Raw genomic sequence first — 15,767 nt, 5'->3', positions numbered from 1 at the left:
TATCACCATAGGCTATTTGAAAAATCATCAATCTGTACCCAGCTCTGTGCTGTGAACTTAAACTGCTTATTTACTGACTTGTATATTAATTCTGCCTTTTTCGCCCAGAAGAAAACTGTCTTATGCCATATAAACTAGTAATGAATTAACTACCCTACAACCCACAATGAAGTGGAATATTTTATTAGTTAACTCCTCCATCGTTTCTCTTCCCTGTCTTTCGGTGGGCAGTTTTCACCAGAAGGTGGAGCAAACTCTTCCAATATTTGACAGGTATTCAGTTCTCAGGTGAAGGCTGTTGCTGTCCTTTCCTCCCATTCCTCACAGCCTCACTCAGAGGATTTCAGTTAGAACCTCTAATTCACTAAGACCATTAAAATATGCAGGAGAACGATGTTTTTTGTTTGTTTATTTGTTTGTTTCTTTTTGGTGTTGTTGTTTTGTCCTTAGAGTAGCCAAAAATACCAGCTCTAGAAACTCCAAGGTTTATCCTGGCTTCTAAGTGGCCAGGGCACCATGACAGATGGTTAACTGCATGTGGCTAAGGTTTGTTCTCTTAAAGTGGTACCTAGTGCCAGGTTAAATGGCAAAGAAGTTGCTTCTGAGTCCAAGAGGGTGCTCTTGTGGTGGCTGGTGGATGATATTATCTTTTCAACCATTGTGAAGGGGGTCCAGGAATTTCTGTTGCGACTCCACATCTAGTTCTTTGAAAAGGTATTACATTCTCTGAGAAGTTAATTGATAAACATGGTAAATTTGGTGAATTGGCTGCTTGCAAGTGAATCTTCAGGTGAATTGCCACAGAAAATTGGTTTCGGATGAGCTAATTTTTGGCATATTAATATACAGCCAGGCTAAGCCATGATGTTTGCTAACTTCTTGCCCAAATGCCACAATAAACTTGTCTTTTGGCTTCCATTTGTCACGCTGTCCTACCAGTTCACTCTCTCTCTTATAGCCAGAGTGACATTTCTAAAAACACCAATCAGCGATGCTGTTCTTCTCCTCTTAAACCCTGTAGTCACCCCTCATTGATTTCAGGATGGTTCCACCTGTTCCAGCACCCTCCCCCCCCCCGCCCCCCACTGACCCTCTCAGATCCCTAGGCACCTGCCCCTACACCACTCCCCATTCGCATGCTCCAGCACTTCATTCCTCCCAAATCCTGCCTTTCTTAGGGCCTACACGTGTTGCCCTATGTTGTAGCCGTTTGCTCAGAAATCTCCCCACCTTTTCCCCTAACTCCTTTTGACCGTCTTGATCTCAGGTGAAATGTCACTTTTCCTGGGAGGTCTTCTAACTCCTATTCTAGTTTAAGCCTCCTGATGAGATGTCTTTTTTGTACTTTTAGCTTTTTTCATTGCTTGCATCAGTACTGTAATAAAATTATTCAAATAATTGGTCTCTGTCTCCCCCACTAAAATGCAAGCTTCAGGAGGATAGGAATCAACAGCTGTCTTGTTCAGTGCTATCCAGTAGTATTTCTTCAATAACGGAAACATTCTATTTTGCATTGTTCAGTATGGTAGCCATGAACCACATGTGGCTGTTGAGTGCTTGCAATATGGTTATATGACTGAGGACATGAAGTTTTAGTTTTATTTGATTCTAATTAATTAAAATTTAAATTTAAATAGCTATGTATGGTTAGTGGCTTTGAACAGCATAGGTCCCACTCACCAGTGTATCTCAAGTTCTTAGCATAGCACCTAGCATAGTAGGTGTTCAATTAATATTCGTTAAATTAACAATTTACTGCGGTTTGTATTATTAATCTTATTTTTGGATAATAAAATTGAAGGACAGAGAGAATGTGACTATCATTCACAAGCAGGTACATACATACATTCATTCATGCTTTATCTAATGCCTACTTCCAAATGAGATTTGATTCTGTGGTTAGGTTAACTCTATCATTCACCAAGATTCTGTTTAATTATAAATTCATGTGTGCAATGATTTGTTATTTGATTTACATTTTTAAACCTCAAATTTCTAAGTCTCAATTTCCTCATCTGTCAAATGGGGAACATGATAATAACTATCCTTTCATATTAAAAATCTAAATGAGGTAATGTATATAAAACTTTTCCCCCATGGTTCTGGACACAAAGGGATCGTTCAATAAATGTTATTTGCAATTATTCTTAATTATTATTTCTTAAAGCCACTTCTACCTCCCCATGAGAGAGAGAGTTGCTTCCTCTGTTTTGGGCTAATATCACTTTTCAGACTCCCATATGAAAGCATGCATATATTTTATAACTATTTTACTTTCCTCCTTCTTTAACTAAACTATCACCTCCTTGATAACAGGGATTTTATATTCCTGTTTCCATTCCTACTCCCTTGTATAGCACCTGGCTCAAAGCAAACACTGAGAAAATGTTTATCAAATGAATGACGTATAGCAAATTAGGGCCAAAGCTCCAGACTTCCTGACCCTTAGGCATGTGCTCATTTTACTTAACAGTATTATCTCTTACTTCTCAGGGTGGGAAAGCAGAAGATTCTTTTGATGTACTAAAGACACAGATTTATAATGTTTGAATTTATGAATGTTTTGCAAAATATGTAGAATGTTTATAATGTTGAGTGTGCATGTACTAGCTTTATAATAAGAAAATAATTAAAATTACACAAAATTTATATGACAACCAAATGGCATTCTCATGGCTTTTAACCTGTGAGTGTGCCCACTTCTCTGTCTGACTTTGATATCAGGATGGAAATGCGCCTAAGGATTAATTCTTTGTGATTAAAAATCTGTCCTTAGTGTCAAGGAAAGTTCCCTTGTTGAAATATATGTCTTACTAATACAATGAGGTGAAACAAGAATAGGCAAAAAACTATTTCTCAAATCTTGGGAAGTTTTCTGTAGGGCATGACAACATGAATCATGAATAATACCTAGTATGTATAATTCAGTGTTTATGTATTTTGCATTTTGCCTATGAACTCTAAGTACTTCACATATATTAAAACAGTTCCAGTTTCTTTATAATTCTAGAAACCAAAGATTAGAGACAACTTTGCTTTGAACAGACAGAAACTCTGTTGTTCTGGAAGAGTGACAAATGTCAGGTCATATAGATTTTGAGTGAAACTTGAACTAGAATTCAAGTTTCTTCTTACTCTTGGTCTGGTACCAGATTATATTTTTCAGCATATAAACAGTAATATTTGATATAATTATGTAAAAGCAATTCGTATTTGAAAACTCAAATCTATAGTTGTCAAATAGCAGGGGATATATTTATAGCTAAGGAAGTTAGTATGATGGCTGTGGTGTTAGTACATGTATGATTTCGTAGTTTTATTTATTTATTGTTAAAAAGGGATATAAATTAATTTCATGCTCTATTTCTCAAATAGTTTTGAACTCTGTGAGCAAATGCCATCATGCCAGCCAAGTAATAGTCCTCCAAATTTAACACTGGTAAACATGAAACGTTCATAACTTAGATATTCAAGTCATATAACAATAGATTTTTTTTTTCTGAGAAGTTCCCTGGATTTAAATTTCTCTTCAGTATTTAATAGGTTGCTCACAAACTATGTTGTATAGCCAAAGTTAATGTAATATTGTAAGTCAACTATACTTCAATAAAAAATAGGTTGCTCATGAAGACTTGCCCAAGAAAACTAGTATATTTCTCTTCTGTTACTTGGCGTCCAAAATGTGAAAAGAGAACTAAGGGTATGTGCTAAAGCCCATGTGTGGAAATGTTCTTAGACTATGCTGTACTTCAGGTGAATTTGAAACAGTGCACTCCAAGTTTCCTAAGTGAGAGTATTAAAAATATGCACTATTATTTAGTTAAAACATTGTAAAAACTAAACTATTATTTTTTTAAGTAGAGAAAACTTTATTATAATTTAATGAGTTTGAACTCATTTAAAACACAGAAATTAAAAAATTTAATTTCTGCCAATTTACAGATGGGCAAGTCTATTTGTAAATGATCTCATCCCTAACAAACAATTAGCTTAATGGATATTAATGTGTGTGTGACTTTCAAAATAAAATCTGAAAACCAACCACAGTGATTTCACATTTGAGCGCTTTTAGCAGTACAGTGCATTTCCTAATTGTTTATTTCAATGTTGTATTCAGAGGGAACATAACTTCTTCCTTTGTGTATGATACATTTTTCAAGTGTCCATGCATTTGTGTAGCAGGAATTAGAAAGGTGCTTTGAAGCCATAGGTTTATTTACAAACTAACATTGTATAACAGTAATGAAAATACTACGTTTAAATCACATGTTATAATGTCTTGTTATGAAGGCAGTGCCTAGAGCTACAATAAAGTCCAGGTAACTGACAGATATCCTTAAAACTTGGACATAAATAAATTAGAAAACAGTTTCTTATAAGTATGCTCAAAATTTGGCAGTTGTAGAGACAATTTGAGTTGTAAGACAGGAGATAGAGCATGGCATCAGAAAGAAATATCTATAGAGAGCCAAGATATGCAGGTTCCTGTCCTAGTCAATAAACTAGGTGATCTAAGGGAAATCATTGCTCTCTTTGGGGCTTTACTTTCTCATTTGTCAGATAAAAGATTCTGACTAGAAAGAGAAAAACAAATACAGTATGCTAACACATATATATGGAATCTAAGGGAAAAAAAAAAGGTCATGAAGAACCTAGTGGCAAGACGGGAATAAAGACACGGACCTACTAGAGAATGGACTTGAGGATATTGGGAGGGGGAAGGGTAAGATGTGACAAAGTGAGAGAGTGGCATGGACATATATACACTACCAAACGTAAAATAGATAGCTAGTGGGAAGCAACCGCATAGCACAGGGACATCAGCTCTGTGCTTTGTGACCACCTAGAGGGGTGGGATAGGGAGGGTGGGAGGGAGGGAGATGCAAGAGGGAAGAGATATGGGAACATATGTGTATGTATAACTGATTCACTTTGTTATAAAGCAGAAACTAACACACCATTGTAAAGCAATTATACTCCAATAAAGATGTTAAAAAAAAAAAAAAGATTCTGACTACTTGAGTGCTAAGTCTTTTGGTTTTTTTTTTTTAATCCTAAGTATTAAAACCCTAAGAGTAGAAAAAAAGAACACAATTCTAAGTGTAAGAGTCATAGGAGCTAGAGTGCATATGACATTTTCTTATTATTTTTATTCATAAAGAAGTTTAATGCTTTTTACTTATAGGCAAATTGGGCTTTAGTGTTAAATCTAAAGCTATCCTATTTCTCTTTCATAAAATTCTCTCCTTCTTTGGAGCCATGTATTGGGCTATACTGAGCCTGGTATTGAAGTAGAAGGTGTAACCCTTCTCTGTCGTCACCCAATATAGGATAATAACAACTAGACTGATGTATTGGGGTTACCTTCCTGGACATGATGCCATACTTGACTAGGGTGAACATACAATTTATCATCCAAATTGGCACACTTTTGAGATTGAAAAGGACCACTATTAACAATTATATTTTGACAGCCACTCTTAACCAGAATTATGGGGGAAGCATATAAGGGCTGTGAAGGGGATGATTTTAATGTGTTCTGTATAGCTTTGCATGCTCTTCTTTACTTATTCTCCACCCTTCTTGAGGCAGAGAGAGAAAAGATTTAGGTTTGAATAAAGGTAACATTTTGATTCAAATAGGTAAATTGCAGGTTTTGCTTTTCATGTGTAAAACAGCATGAATTACCAAATAAGAGGCCTCAAATTTAGCCAGAAATTCTGAAAAAGACAATTATACAAAATCCAACAAACCCACTGAAATATGCAGTTCAGTACTTCATCTTGCTTACTTCTCCATGAAGGTCAAAAGTACCTCCTACTGTGATATGTCGGCAATCTCTGAAAGATTGATTAAATTTCTATATAATATGGAATTGCTGAATCCAGTGAACCATAACTTATATAATTTGTATTATACTTTATCAGTCACCTTTTAAAACTGTTTATGAAACTTTCCCTTGTAGACAGTGGAAACCTGAGAAATACTTTCTTTATAGTAACTTTAGCAGTTTGTTTGACTTAATTATTAAGTCAAACAATGTTAAAGGGTGGATTTCTTAAAGGGATTTGAATGTAAAGATTTACTTAATTTTTGTATTTAAATTTTAGAATGGAAAAATGTGAGGATAAAGAAGATGGATTTTATATTGCGTGGGAAAGAATGGGGAAAATAATCTTCATGTATGGTGAAAGAGTGGCTAAAGAGATATCTGAGAACTTCCCTTGCTGACTCTTAATTCAAAAGGTAAGGTATGGGTGTAAGTTATAGAAACATGTCTAATCTTGGAAAGTTCTATAGTATGCTGAGTTTTGCTTAAATAGGCCCTATTCTTTCAACAGGGAAGTTGAGAAAACCAGAGATTAGGAGTTCAGAGGCAAAGTAATATATTCCATTCCCAGGCATATGGAGAATTTCCTCATTCTCCTTCTCTGTTCCCCACCCCTATCACCCCCCTCTCACTTTCTAATTCTTGACTCATTTAAAAACTTGACACATGGAAGTGCTCATGGAGTATATGCTCTCCAAGTAAGTCTAGAAGATAGACCATCCTGCATGTCCAGTGAAAGATCCTGGAAAGATTAGGACGATCTCTATGTCCTTCAATAACAGAGTTCATGTCAGAGCTCCTTGAAAGCTATAGAGCTGCTACTGGAGACCGCTGGGACAGAAATCTGCAGTAAAGGAGATACCCCCTGAGAACATCAGGGGATATACAAACAACACTCTGATCACTGGAAATAAAATCTGTACTCCTTAACATGGTCTGCAAAGTCCTGTTTCATCTACACCATTCTCCTCTCCAGCCCCATTTCTATCATATTTCCCCCTTATTTATTACCCTAAATGTCTTTATATCTCTATATGTTTGCCATGCTCCCTTTAGCCCCAAGCCTTTTAAAGATTCTAAATCCTCTACATCTGATGCCTCCCATCTCCAGCTGTCTTCTTCTGGTTAAATTCTACTTATTTCTAAGATCTTAGTTCAAACATCCGTTCCCCAGGAACTCCTTCTCTGACTTGGTCAACTCCATGTGCTATACTTGTATTAGTGTTCTATTGCTACAAAACAAATCACCACAAATTTAGTTATTTAAAATAACACAAGTTTATTTTCTCACAGTTTTCTTATGTTAGGAGTGTGCACATGATTAGTTGGATCTTTTGCTCCTGTGCGACAAGACTGCAATCAAGAGATTGGCTGGGCTGCTGTTCTTATTTGAGACCCAGGATCCTCTTCTAGGCTCACTGGTTGTTGGTAGAATTCATTCCCTTGAGGTTGTATGACTAAGGTTCCTTTTTTGTTAGCTGTTGGCCAGGGACTGCTCTAAGATCCCAGAAGCTGTCTGCAGTTCTCTGGCACATGACTCTCATAGGGAGTTTGTAACATGGCTTTCTTTCTTCCAGGCCAACAGGAATACATCTTTCTGATGCTTCATCTTCATTTAAAGACTGCTCTGATTAGGTCAGGCACACTCAGAAACGCCTAGATAATCTTTTTGGTGAACTCAAAGTTGATTAGTAACCTTAACATAGGAGTGGTATCCCTTTATATTTACACATTCTGCCCATAATCTGCTCAAAGGGAGGGGATTATATAGAGCATATGCTCAAGGGGACGAGAGTCTTGGGAACCATTTTAGAATCCTGCCTACCTCAATACTCTCTCACGCCATATGTCTCCTCTGTTTTATCACAAAACACTTTCAATTGTACATTTATTTCTGTGATTCTTTGATTAATGTCAGTCCTTTCCACCAGTGTGTAAGCTTCATTAGAACAGGGAATACTGTTTTCGGGGAGGTTCTCTTTGCTCATATTGTATCCTTGGATGTTAGCACATTGTTCAACGTAGTGTAGATGCTCAACGAATGTTTAAATAATTGAGTGACTTCTATTAATTGAATAAATGAAGGACTGAATGAAAGTTCTACTGTGATTATCTGGCACTAGGTAGTCATTCTTAGATCTACTCATTCCCTAATGCCTATGCACTGAAAGATGGCAGCTATTTAATAAGATATTAGGTCTCTAATCTGAGGTTACTAGATGGACTGACTTTAAAGAAGAAATAGCTCCTTATGTCCCAAGCCTGAGAGAAGTCTATCTTGCAAGATTGCCTGGCATTATGTATAGAGATTTCCTTTCAGAATAACTTTCAGAACCTGAGCTTTTATGAGCCCTCCTACCAAGGAACTGCAGTAAACTTACACCTTCCAGCCAGGCTACATCAATCAGAAGGGTAGGTTGAGCCCTTGGTAGACTCAGGTTTTTATAAAACCAGGAGGATTCCAGTGAGAGAATTATAAAAGCACACAGGGAATGTGTGTGATGTGTGTGTGTGTGTATGTGTGTGTGTGTGTATGAATTTTGTGTTTATGAAACTACGTGTTGCTGGCTGTAGGGGGAATGTAAGAGGTCTCCAGTGATAGAGGCCTGCTTCCTCTTGCCCTTAATTCCCTATAAATGCAGTAGCTCAGTCAACATGTCCCAGGTATCTTATGAGACTATAGAATTATAACCATTAATTCTGAGAGGTCACAACAAAACTTTGAGATTCCTCACACGTAGAGGTGGGGGAAGGTTATGTCTCTTTAAAGGGAGGTAGCAGATCATGTGTTTAGTCTTGAGTGATAAATTTTTTCCTTGGTGTCTGTGTTTGTCAGGGTTCTCTAGAGAAACAGGATCTATAGAATGAAAAAAATATACATATATACATACATATATCTATTTCTTTCACACAACTATGTATTTTATATATAATATACGAAAATATATATAAAGAGATTTATTTTAAAGAATTGGCTCATGTAATTAAGGAGGTTTGATGAGTCCAAACTCTGATGAGGGCGGCCGGCAGACTGGACACTTAGGAAAGAGTTGCTGTTTGAGTCCATAGGCAATCTGCTGTACAACCAGGAGGAGCTAAAGTTCCAGGTGAAGTCTGAAAGCAGTTTGCTGAAGAATTCTCTCTTGATCTGGAGAGATGAGCTTTTTGCTCTATTTAGGCCTTAAGTGATCGGATGAGGCCCGCTCACCATGGAAGGCAATTGGCTTTACTTAAAGTCCATGGATTTAATTGTAAATCTCATACAAAAACACTCTCACAGAAACATCAAGAATAATGTTTGACAAAACAGCCAACTTGACATACAAAATTAACCATCACAGTGTTCCTATAATTCAGTCTTACATTTACCATTGATATTTCATATTTGCGAGACTCATATATTATTTATTCAGTCTAGAAATTCTGTTCCTCAGAGGACTTGGGGACAAAGTTAGAGATTAAAAAAAAAAATCCTTCATCTCTTAGAACATTTTTTTCTTGACAAATAATACATTGGAAGAACTAGTTCTATAATATGCCCTAATATGGAGAAGATAACATAAGACTGACAAAAGATTAATCTATTCATAATCCCATGTTTGGCTAATGGGGGTCACAGAGCCCTAGGCTTTCAACTTTGACATAATATACTTTTTTTAGACCACTACTCACATAAAATTCTGAAATTTTTGTGGTCTTGAGAAGATGTATACCTCTTGATAGCCACAAATAAACCACGGCCTGAATAATGAAATAGCATGTAATCTCAGGTAACCAGCTAATGTTAATCTTTATTTTGAACCTTACGTTACTTGATATACCTTGTCAATAGCTCATGACTATTATTGTCATACATCTGCCTATGAATATGACACTTTTAATACCATATCAAGGGACCCACGTTGTCTCCTGGGATGTCTGCACAAAATGATCTGTCATATAAGAATTCCTTGGATTGGGGCTGAGTTTATATTATGGTCCTGACAATCTTTTCTTCTGACTCAAGAAGGCAAGATTCACAAAGTATCCACACATCATCCTTGGAATGCCAGAAAACTAAAAACTCTTCTCAGTGCCTATGTCTTGTACAGAATTAGGCACATAGTACCTACTAAATATATTCATATATAAATGAATGAATGAATTATATTTGTACTTTTAGCTATCTTGGAATTTGGTTCAGTTGGCAATTGGATAGGCTAGATTAGGTGATATAAGAAGAAAATAGAATCACTGGAATAGGACAAGCTATGTGGGATGGTCCCAGAAATAGGCAATGAGAGGCAGTGGGACATAAGAATATCTTGCAGTCAGCAAGTTGCAGCAGGCAGGGGCTATAGGAGGCTACCTGTTCCTATGATTGAGAATTATTAGCATTAGGAGCAGTCAGATGACAGTTGGGGAAGCAACAGTAGTTGGTAGCTAGCCTGGAAAAAGAAAGTGAGAATTTAACTATGGCAATGGGAGTTCAAGAGTAAGTGTCCAGCTCCTGGAAAAGTAAAGAGATAACATTAGGACCTAGTCCTAGAGGAGTTTACTAGTCAGAGATAGTAATAGATACTCAGGCATGGGGTGAGGAAGAAGTGGATGGGTGGAGTTGGGGTGGTGAGACACAGTCCTAGGCATTAGAATTGGACCTTGTAAGGACCTTGGGTCACAAAATAATTCAGGAGGTGAATTACTAGGAATGGGGCCTGAAACACAGCAAAACCAACAGTAAACTGACTTAGTGCTGAGTTGCTAGCCCAACTTTCTACAACTTCTCTGTAATTTGGAAGAGACTGAGACCTAAATGCTGAATTGGAGTTACCTCTGCCAGTGGCATTAGAGAGACTTAAACTGTGGCAGTGGATTTTAGCTGTGGCCAGGCACACTCTATTCAGCTAGTCAGAAGAACACTATCCCACCATCTTGGAAGCATTCTGAGGTGCCCAGGGAAGATGGGCTATTTTCCTCCTGTAAGAAGGATAAAGTGCACAGCAGAAAGGCCAGGGCCCAAGGGCTGCACAGACTGGATGAGACATGCCGTTACAGAGATGAAAATCTAAGGTTGACAAGAGACTTCAGTCACCCTGGTTCAGAGCCACAGAGGAAATGCTTCCATGGAACTTTTCAGGTTCCTTTTTGACCTCTTAGCCCTTGGACCTGCCAGGATTTCTTGCCCACCCACCTAGTTTGACTTAACTTTCTCATGCTTCTGTAGTATGCCTTGTGTTCTGACCACCTAGTTAGAAGCTCTGTCTTTTTGCCAGTAAATGATAAATGGCTTCTGTAAGTTGGAGAAGATAATTATGGTAAGGAAAGTGACTTTTTCAGAGCTTTAAATTTGAATAAATTCAAGCCTGTGGAAAAGTTGGAAGAAGAAAACAACAAACACACTTACACCCTTCATCTAGACTAATTATTAATATTTTGCCATATTTACTATTTATGTTTACTTATATGTATGCATATGTATATATACATGAACAATTTGCAAGCTATTAGATTTTTCACCCCTAAATGCTACAGCCTTTGTCTTGTGAACATACATTCTCCTACCTGACTATGGTACTATTATTATGTCCAAGGAATTTTATATTGATGCAATAAAATTATCTAATATATACTCTATATTCAAGTTTCCCAGTTGCCTCAATAATGTCCTTTATAGATGATTTTTATAGTGACTTTTTAAATATCCAATTTTGTGAGGCAACTCCCAATTTTAGAAATAAAACTAGGAACATAAGATTTCTAGGGTACCTTGGGAAAAACGTGTAGGGTGGATATGTTTGTTCAGTCTTCTCAAAAAAGTAATTTTCATCTTTCCACTGATGGGAAAGCACAACTATCAATCAAGAATGTGTCAGCAGGTTTGGATACATAGTAATGGCTTTTACTTAATGGAGTTAGAGTGAATTTTCACCTTTAGTTAAAAGTGAGTCTTTGCTTATTGGATGCTAGCTTTCATATTTAAATTGCATTCATACTTGATCTTCTGGCCAAAGCAGCAGGAGACCAGTTAAAAAAATCATTGCTCTTAATTTAAAGGCAGCGATTAAAGGAGATTCAGAGCTTTGAAACTGTTGTGAGTATTCTACTCAAGAAAATAAACACTAATTGAAAGGACTAATCAAAAGCTCATCATTCTGAAGGGCACTTGGATGATTCACAAGTGGGCAGCTTAGGTAGACAAGGTGGTCTTATGAGGACCTCGTCATTCTAAGTACTGGGACCTTAAGCTATGCATTAGATGAGTCCCCATGATGAGTGACTGCATATGATGAGAAAATATATCTGCCATTAATTTCTTTCATAATTTTGCAGATAGTTTATAGAAATAATTCATCTTTAATCAGTAATAGAAAACTTATATATTGTAACATTTACTTCAAGAAAACCTTTCTTTTGCCAATCTGCAGTCTATGTGCATTTAATTCTATCACACAATCTCTACAAATATTTGGGCAAATAAGTAATGGTTTCCAATAAAGTGGTGCTCTTTAAAAACAGATAAATAATTAAACACTGTCCTCTTTATTACACTCACATACGAGTTTTTCCTTCTCTAGTAGAGATGCCTTCACGGCTTAAACCATTACCCCAGGGGCCTAACAAAAATTCAGAGATGAAAAAGCCATTTGAAGATTTGTTTTTCAGATAATTCTAGATGATTCAGACAATTTCCTAAGCAGCAAAACTTCCTGTAAATGGAATTTTCCCCTTACCAGACTATAGATCAATACTTGTTGGCTCTAATGATGAATTGGTGATAAAGGAATTCTAACAACTGTTATCTGATGAGAAGATCACTGTTGGGTTGATAGTGGGGAATGGGGGTTTACTGATTATCTGGGAAGCTTGTTTCTGAGATTGCTGCCATCAATGGAATTTTGTTGGTTATTACCAATGCACATGTGCAAAACCAGGTAAAGTGAGCAAGGCTGGAATGCATTTGAGCTATATAGTCCAAACAGTATGATATGGATGTTTTAAAAGTATGAAAAAATTCATAATCAGTGTGCATATAAATGTTGCAAAATTTGGTGGCAGGAAGAATTCAGTTTCCTTCACTGAGTGCTAAATCATTCATTTATAGCTGCTTCCGTGTTGCCTTCTGTTTTGGCACTCACATTTGCCTTTTCACTATTATCATATTGAATTCAATATGAGGATACAATTTTGTTACTTTTGTCAAATTTGAAAATAAGTAGGCCATTATAATTTTCAAAAGGTGTTGCTACACTCTGATCCTTAATAAGAAAGGAGTCCAAAGAGTGGGGATTCATCTTCAAATCTCATTACAGTAAACTTTACTCAAATTCTTTCATTTTATCAAAATTTTGTTATTTTGTTTTTTTGTTTGTTTGCTTTTTTGGCCACACCACTGGGCTTGTGGGATCTTAGTTCCCAACCAGGGACTGAACCCGGGCCCTCGGCAGTGAGAGCTCGTAGTCTTAACCACTGGACTGCTAGGGAATTCCCTCATTTTATCAAATTCTTTATAATGAGTTCTAAGCTGGGTATAGAATTGTCGCCATTATATATCTTGTGGAAGTATATCTCATAAGGTTTTCTGACCAAGAACCATTATTTCCAGTTTCCCTATCTATCAGTAGGGAGGTGTACACCTTCTAACTCTCTACCACTAGTACATGATGTTTGTCCTATGCCCTCCTGTCCCCATGACTCCCAACGAGCACATTGCATAGCAGTGGAATTGATTAAAGGATGTAGTGCTGGGACACCAAGGTTATTTAAACAGAGCTTTAGAAAAGCCCTTCCAAGATTGCCATGACATTATTATAAACTCATCTATTAAATTGGACTATATGAAGCTGCTATTTTGTGGGTAAAAAAGAATACTTTATTATCCAACAGACACACTTTTGAGAGAGAAAGGAGTAACTATTAATAATTAAGATAGGTACAACTGATACTGTCCAGGCAAAGCAGAATATATGGTCACCCAGTAATAACAGTACCTACTCTGCAGGTTTCTTGTGAAGTTTCAATGACAAAATGTATATAAAACAGCTGTCATGTGGGAAACATTAAATAAGTGGTATCTGTTTATATTGTTATTTTTCATGCTTTCTACTTTGGCCAACAAAGCAATGAAATCACAGTGACTTGTTTATTCTCTTTTTCTTCTACTAGCTGATGCTACCTCTAGCAAGGAGAGGAAAAGGAACTTTATTTAGTTATTTCTACCATAGTGATTCTCCACCAAAATAAGGGAAATCAGTTTTAAAATTTAAAAAATACCAGATACCCTATCCTGCCTTCTCCACACACCCATCTCCCTAGCTTGATAGTTACTTCCACCAGAAGCTGCTTACACTGACTGGACTATGTCATAGCTCTTAGGCTTACTGGGGCAGAAAAAAAATTGAGAATAACTAATTTATTTGATTAATAATTTCTTGAAAGCAGTGATTTTTCTATTACTTATTCCCTGTGCTTACCATAGTACCCAGCACATAGTAGGAACTACTACTATCAGTATCAACATCAATATATATTATATAATATCAATAAGTATTTGTTCAATTAATGAAAGTATGAATAAATGGATCTTAGCAGCTAAAAATCAACATTATGAGGCAATGGCCTCTAGTATTACTGTGCAACCAATGCCTCACTGTGATAGGGAACTTTCCTAAGCTCCAGCTAGAACTTGTAGGGTCGTAGGATCAAGGAATTCAGGGATTTCTTAGCTGCAGTTGGTGCCAAGTCTGGAACTGTTGGCTATTTAGATTAGTTTTCTGATTTAATTGATTGTAAAAGAAAAAAAATTCTATAAGATAATCTGCCAATTATCTCAATAAGGCTTCCTGCTACATATCCAGCAAATTTGAAACATGGAAGTGTCATGTGCAGGTTTAAGTGCTGCCATGTGATATCAACATTGGTTATTAGTATTCAGCATCTTTGTTGGAGTATTACTGAGAATTGTATACAGAGGTATTTGTTTTATATATGAGAATGGGAAACAGTAATTGTGTGTATCACTTCCAAGTACAGAATTCTAAAGGCCTCATATTAACCCAGTCATCCTGGCACTTGCTGTCACTTTATAGCTGGACTTGGGACACTGTGCAGGTACACTTGTCTTTTTCTATCATCCTTCATGTTGTTTAAGTGCAGGTTAGTTAAAATGGACTTCGCAGGTAACCTCTATTAATAGGATTAATGATTTTAATACCAGGGAAAATGTGTGTCGCATCATTTGCAACCTTTTCCCCCTTTAGGGATTGCATGTTGTTTTAGTCCATGCAGATCAGTGCACAGCTGGTACTATTGCTTTTATTTCTGATTTTCTCTTCTGAACCTTAGAGTCAGCAGCCCCATGCCTGGGATGGAGAAAGAGTTGGTAGAAAGCATCACCCTAATACTGTTCAGACCTGGGGACCCCTTCTTCACCCCACCAAATTTGGTTCCTTCCCAATGGATAAACCACCTATCATGTGTGAGTGTCTAAGTTGCTACCCTTGAAACAGGGAGGTTGGTAAAAGCCTATGCCTGTGTGCTGGGTGGGGATCAGAGCAGGGTGCTCAAAACATTCATGGGTGGGCATCTATGGCACCTGGATCTTAGAACTACATGGCAGGGAGGATATAGAAATGATAAGTGTTAGGCCTCACTCATTCCTGAGCTCTAGCCAAATCAGAGACTAATAGGATATTGGTAGTTGCCTCCCTGAGCCAAAGAAACAAGAAAGGCTCTTTGTGTTCATGGTCCTTTCTTTCTTTCCCTCACTGTCATGTGTAAAACCTACCCATCTTGTTAGTTCTCAGAGGAAAGAGAGACTGGAAATTCACCTTTTTAAATTTATCAAATAAATGATGATGGATATTAATTAACATAAAAAATTTTCTCCAACTTCAGCTTCTTGTACTAAGAAACTGAGTTAACAAAATCAATTAAAATATTTCTAGTATTTAAAAATTAT

The 15,767-nt window shown here is 36.8% G+C and overlaps 1 long non-coding RNA gene across 3 annotated transcripts in view; it reads left to right on the top strand.

Moving 5' to 3' along the window:
* Positions 1-15,767, top strand: part of LOC132376356 (uncharacterized) — a 1,138,994-nt gene that overhangs the window by 227,715 nt on the left and 895,512 nt on the right. For 2 of the 3 annotated variants that reach the window (XR_009506281.1, XR_009506279.1), the window contains exon 4: positions 6,111-6,246. The exons of the other annotated variant lie outside the window; for it this stretch is intronic. This is a non-coding gene — a long non-coding RNA (uncharacterized LOC132376356). The remainder of the gene's footprint in view (positions 1-6,110; positions 6,247-15,767) is intronic. 3 annotated transcript variants of the gene reach the window in all.

Source organism: Balaenoptera ricei, chromosome 12 (assembly GCF_028023285.1).
Source record: "Balaenoptera ricei isolate mBalRic1 chromosome 12, mBalRic1.hap2, whole genome shotgun sequence".
Classification (NCBI taxonomy): domain Eukaryota; kingdom Metazoa; phylum Chordata; class Mammalia; order Artiodactyla; family Balaenopteridae; genus Balaenoptera; species Balaenoptera ricei.
This window is presented reverse-complemented; position numbering and strand designations above follow the sequence as displayed.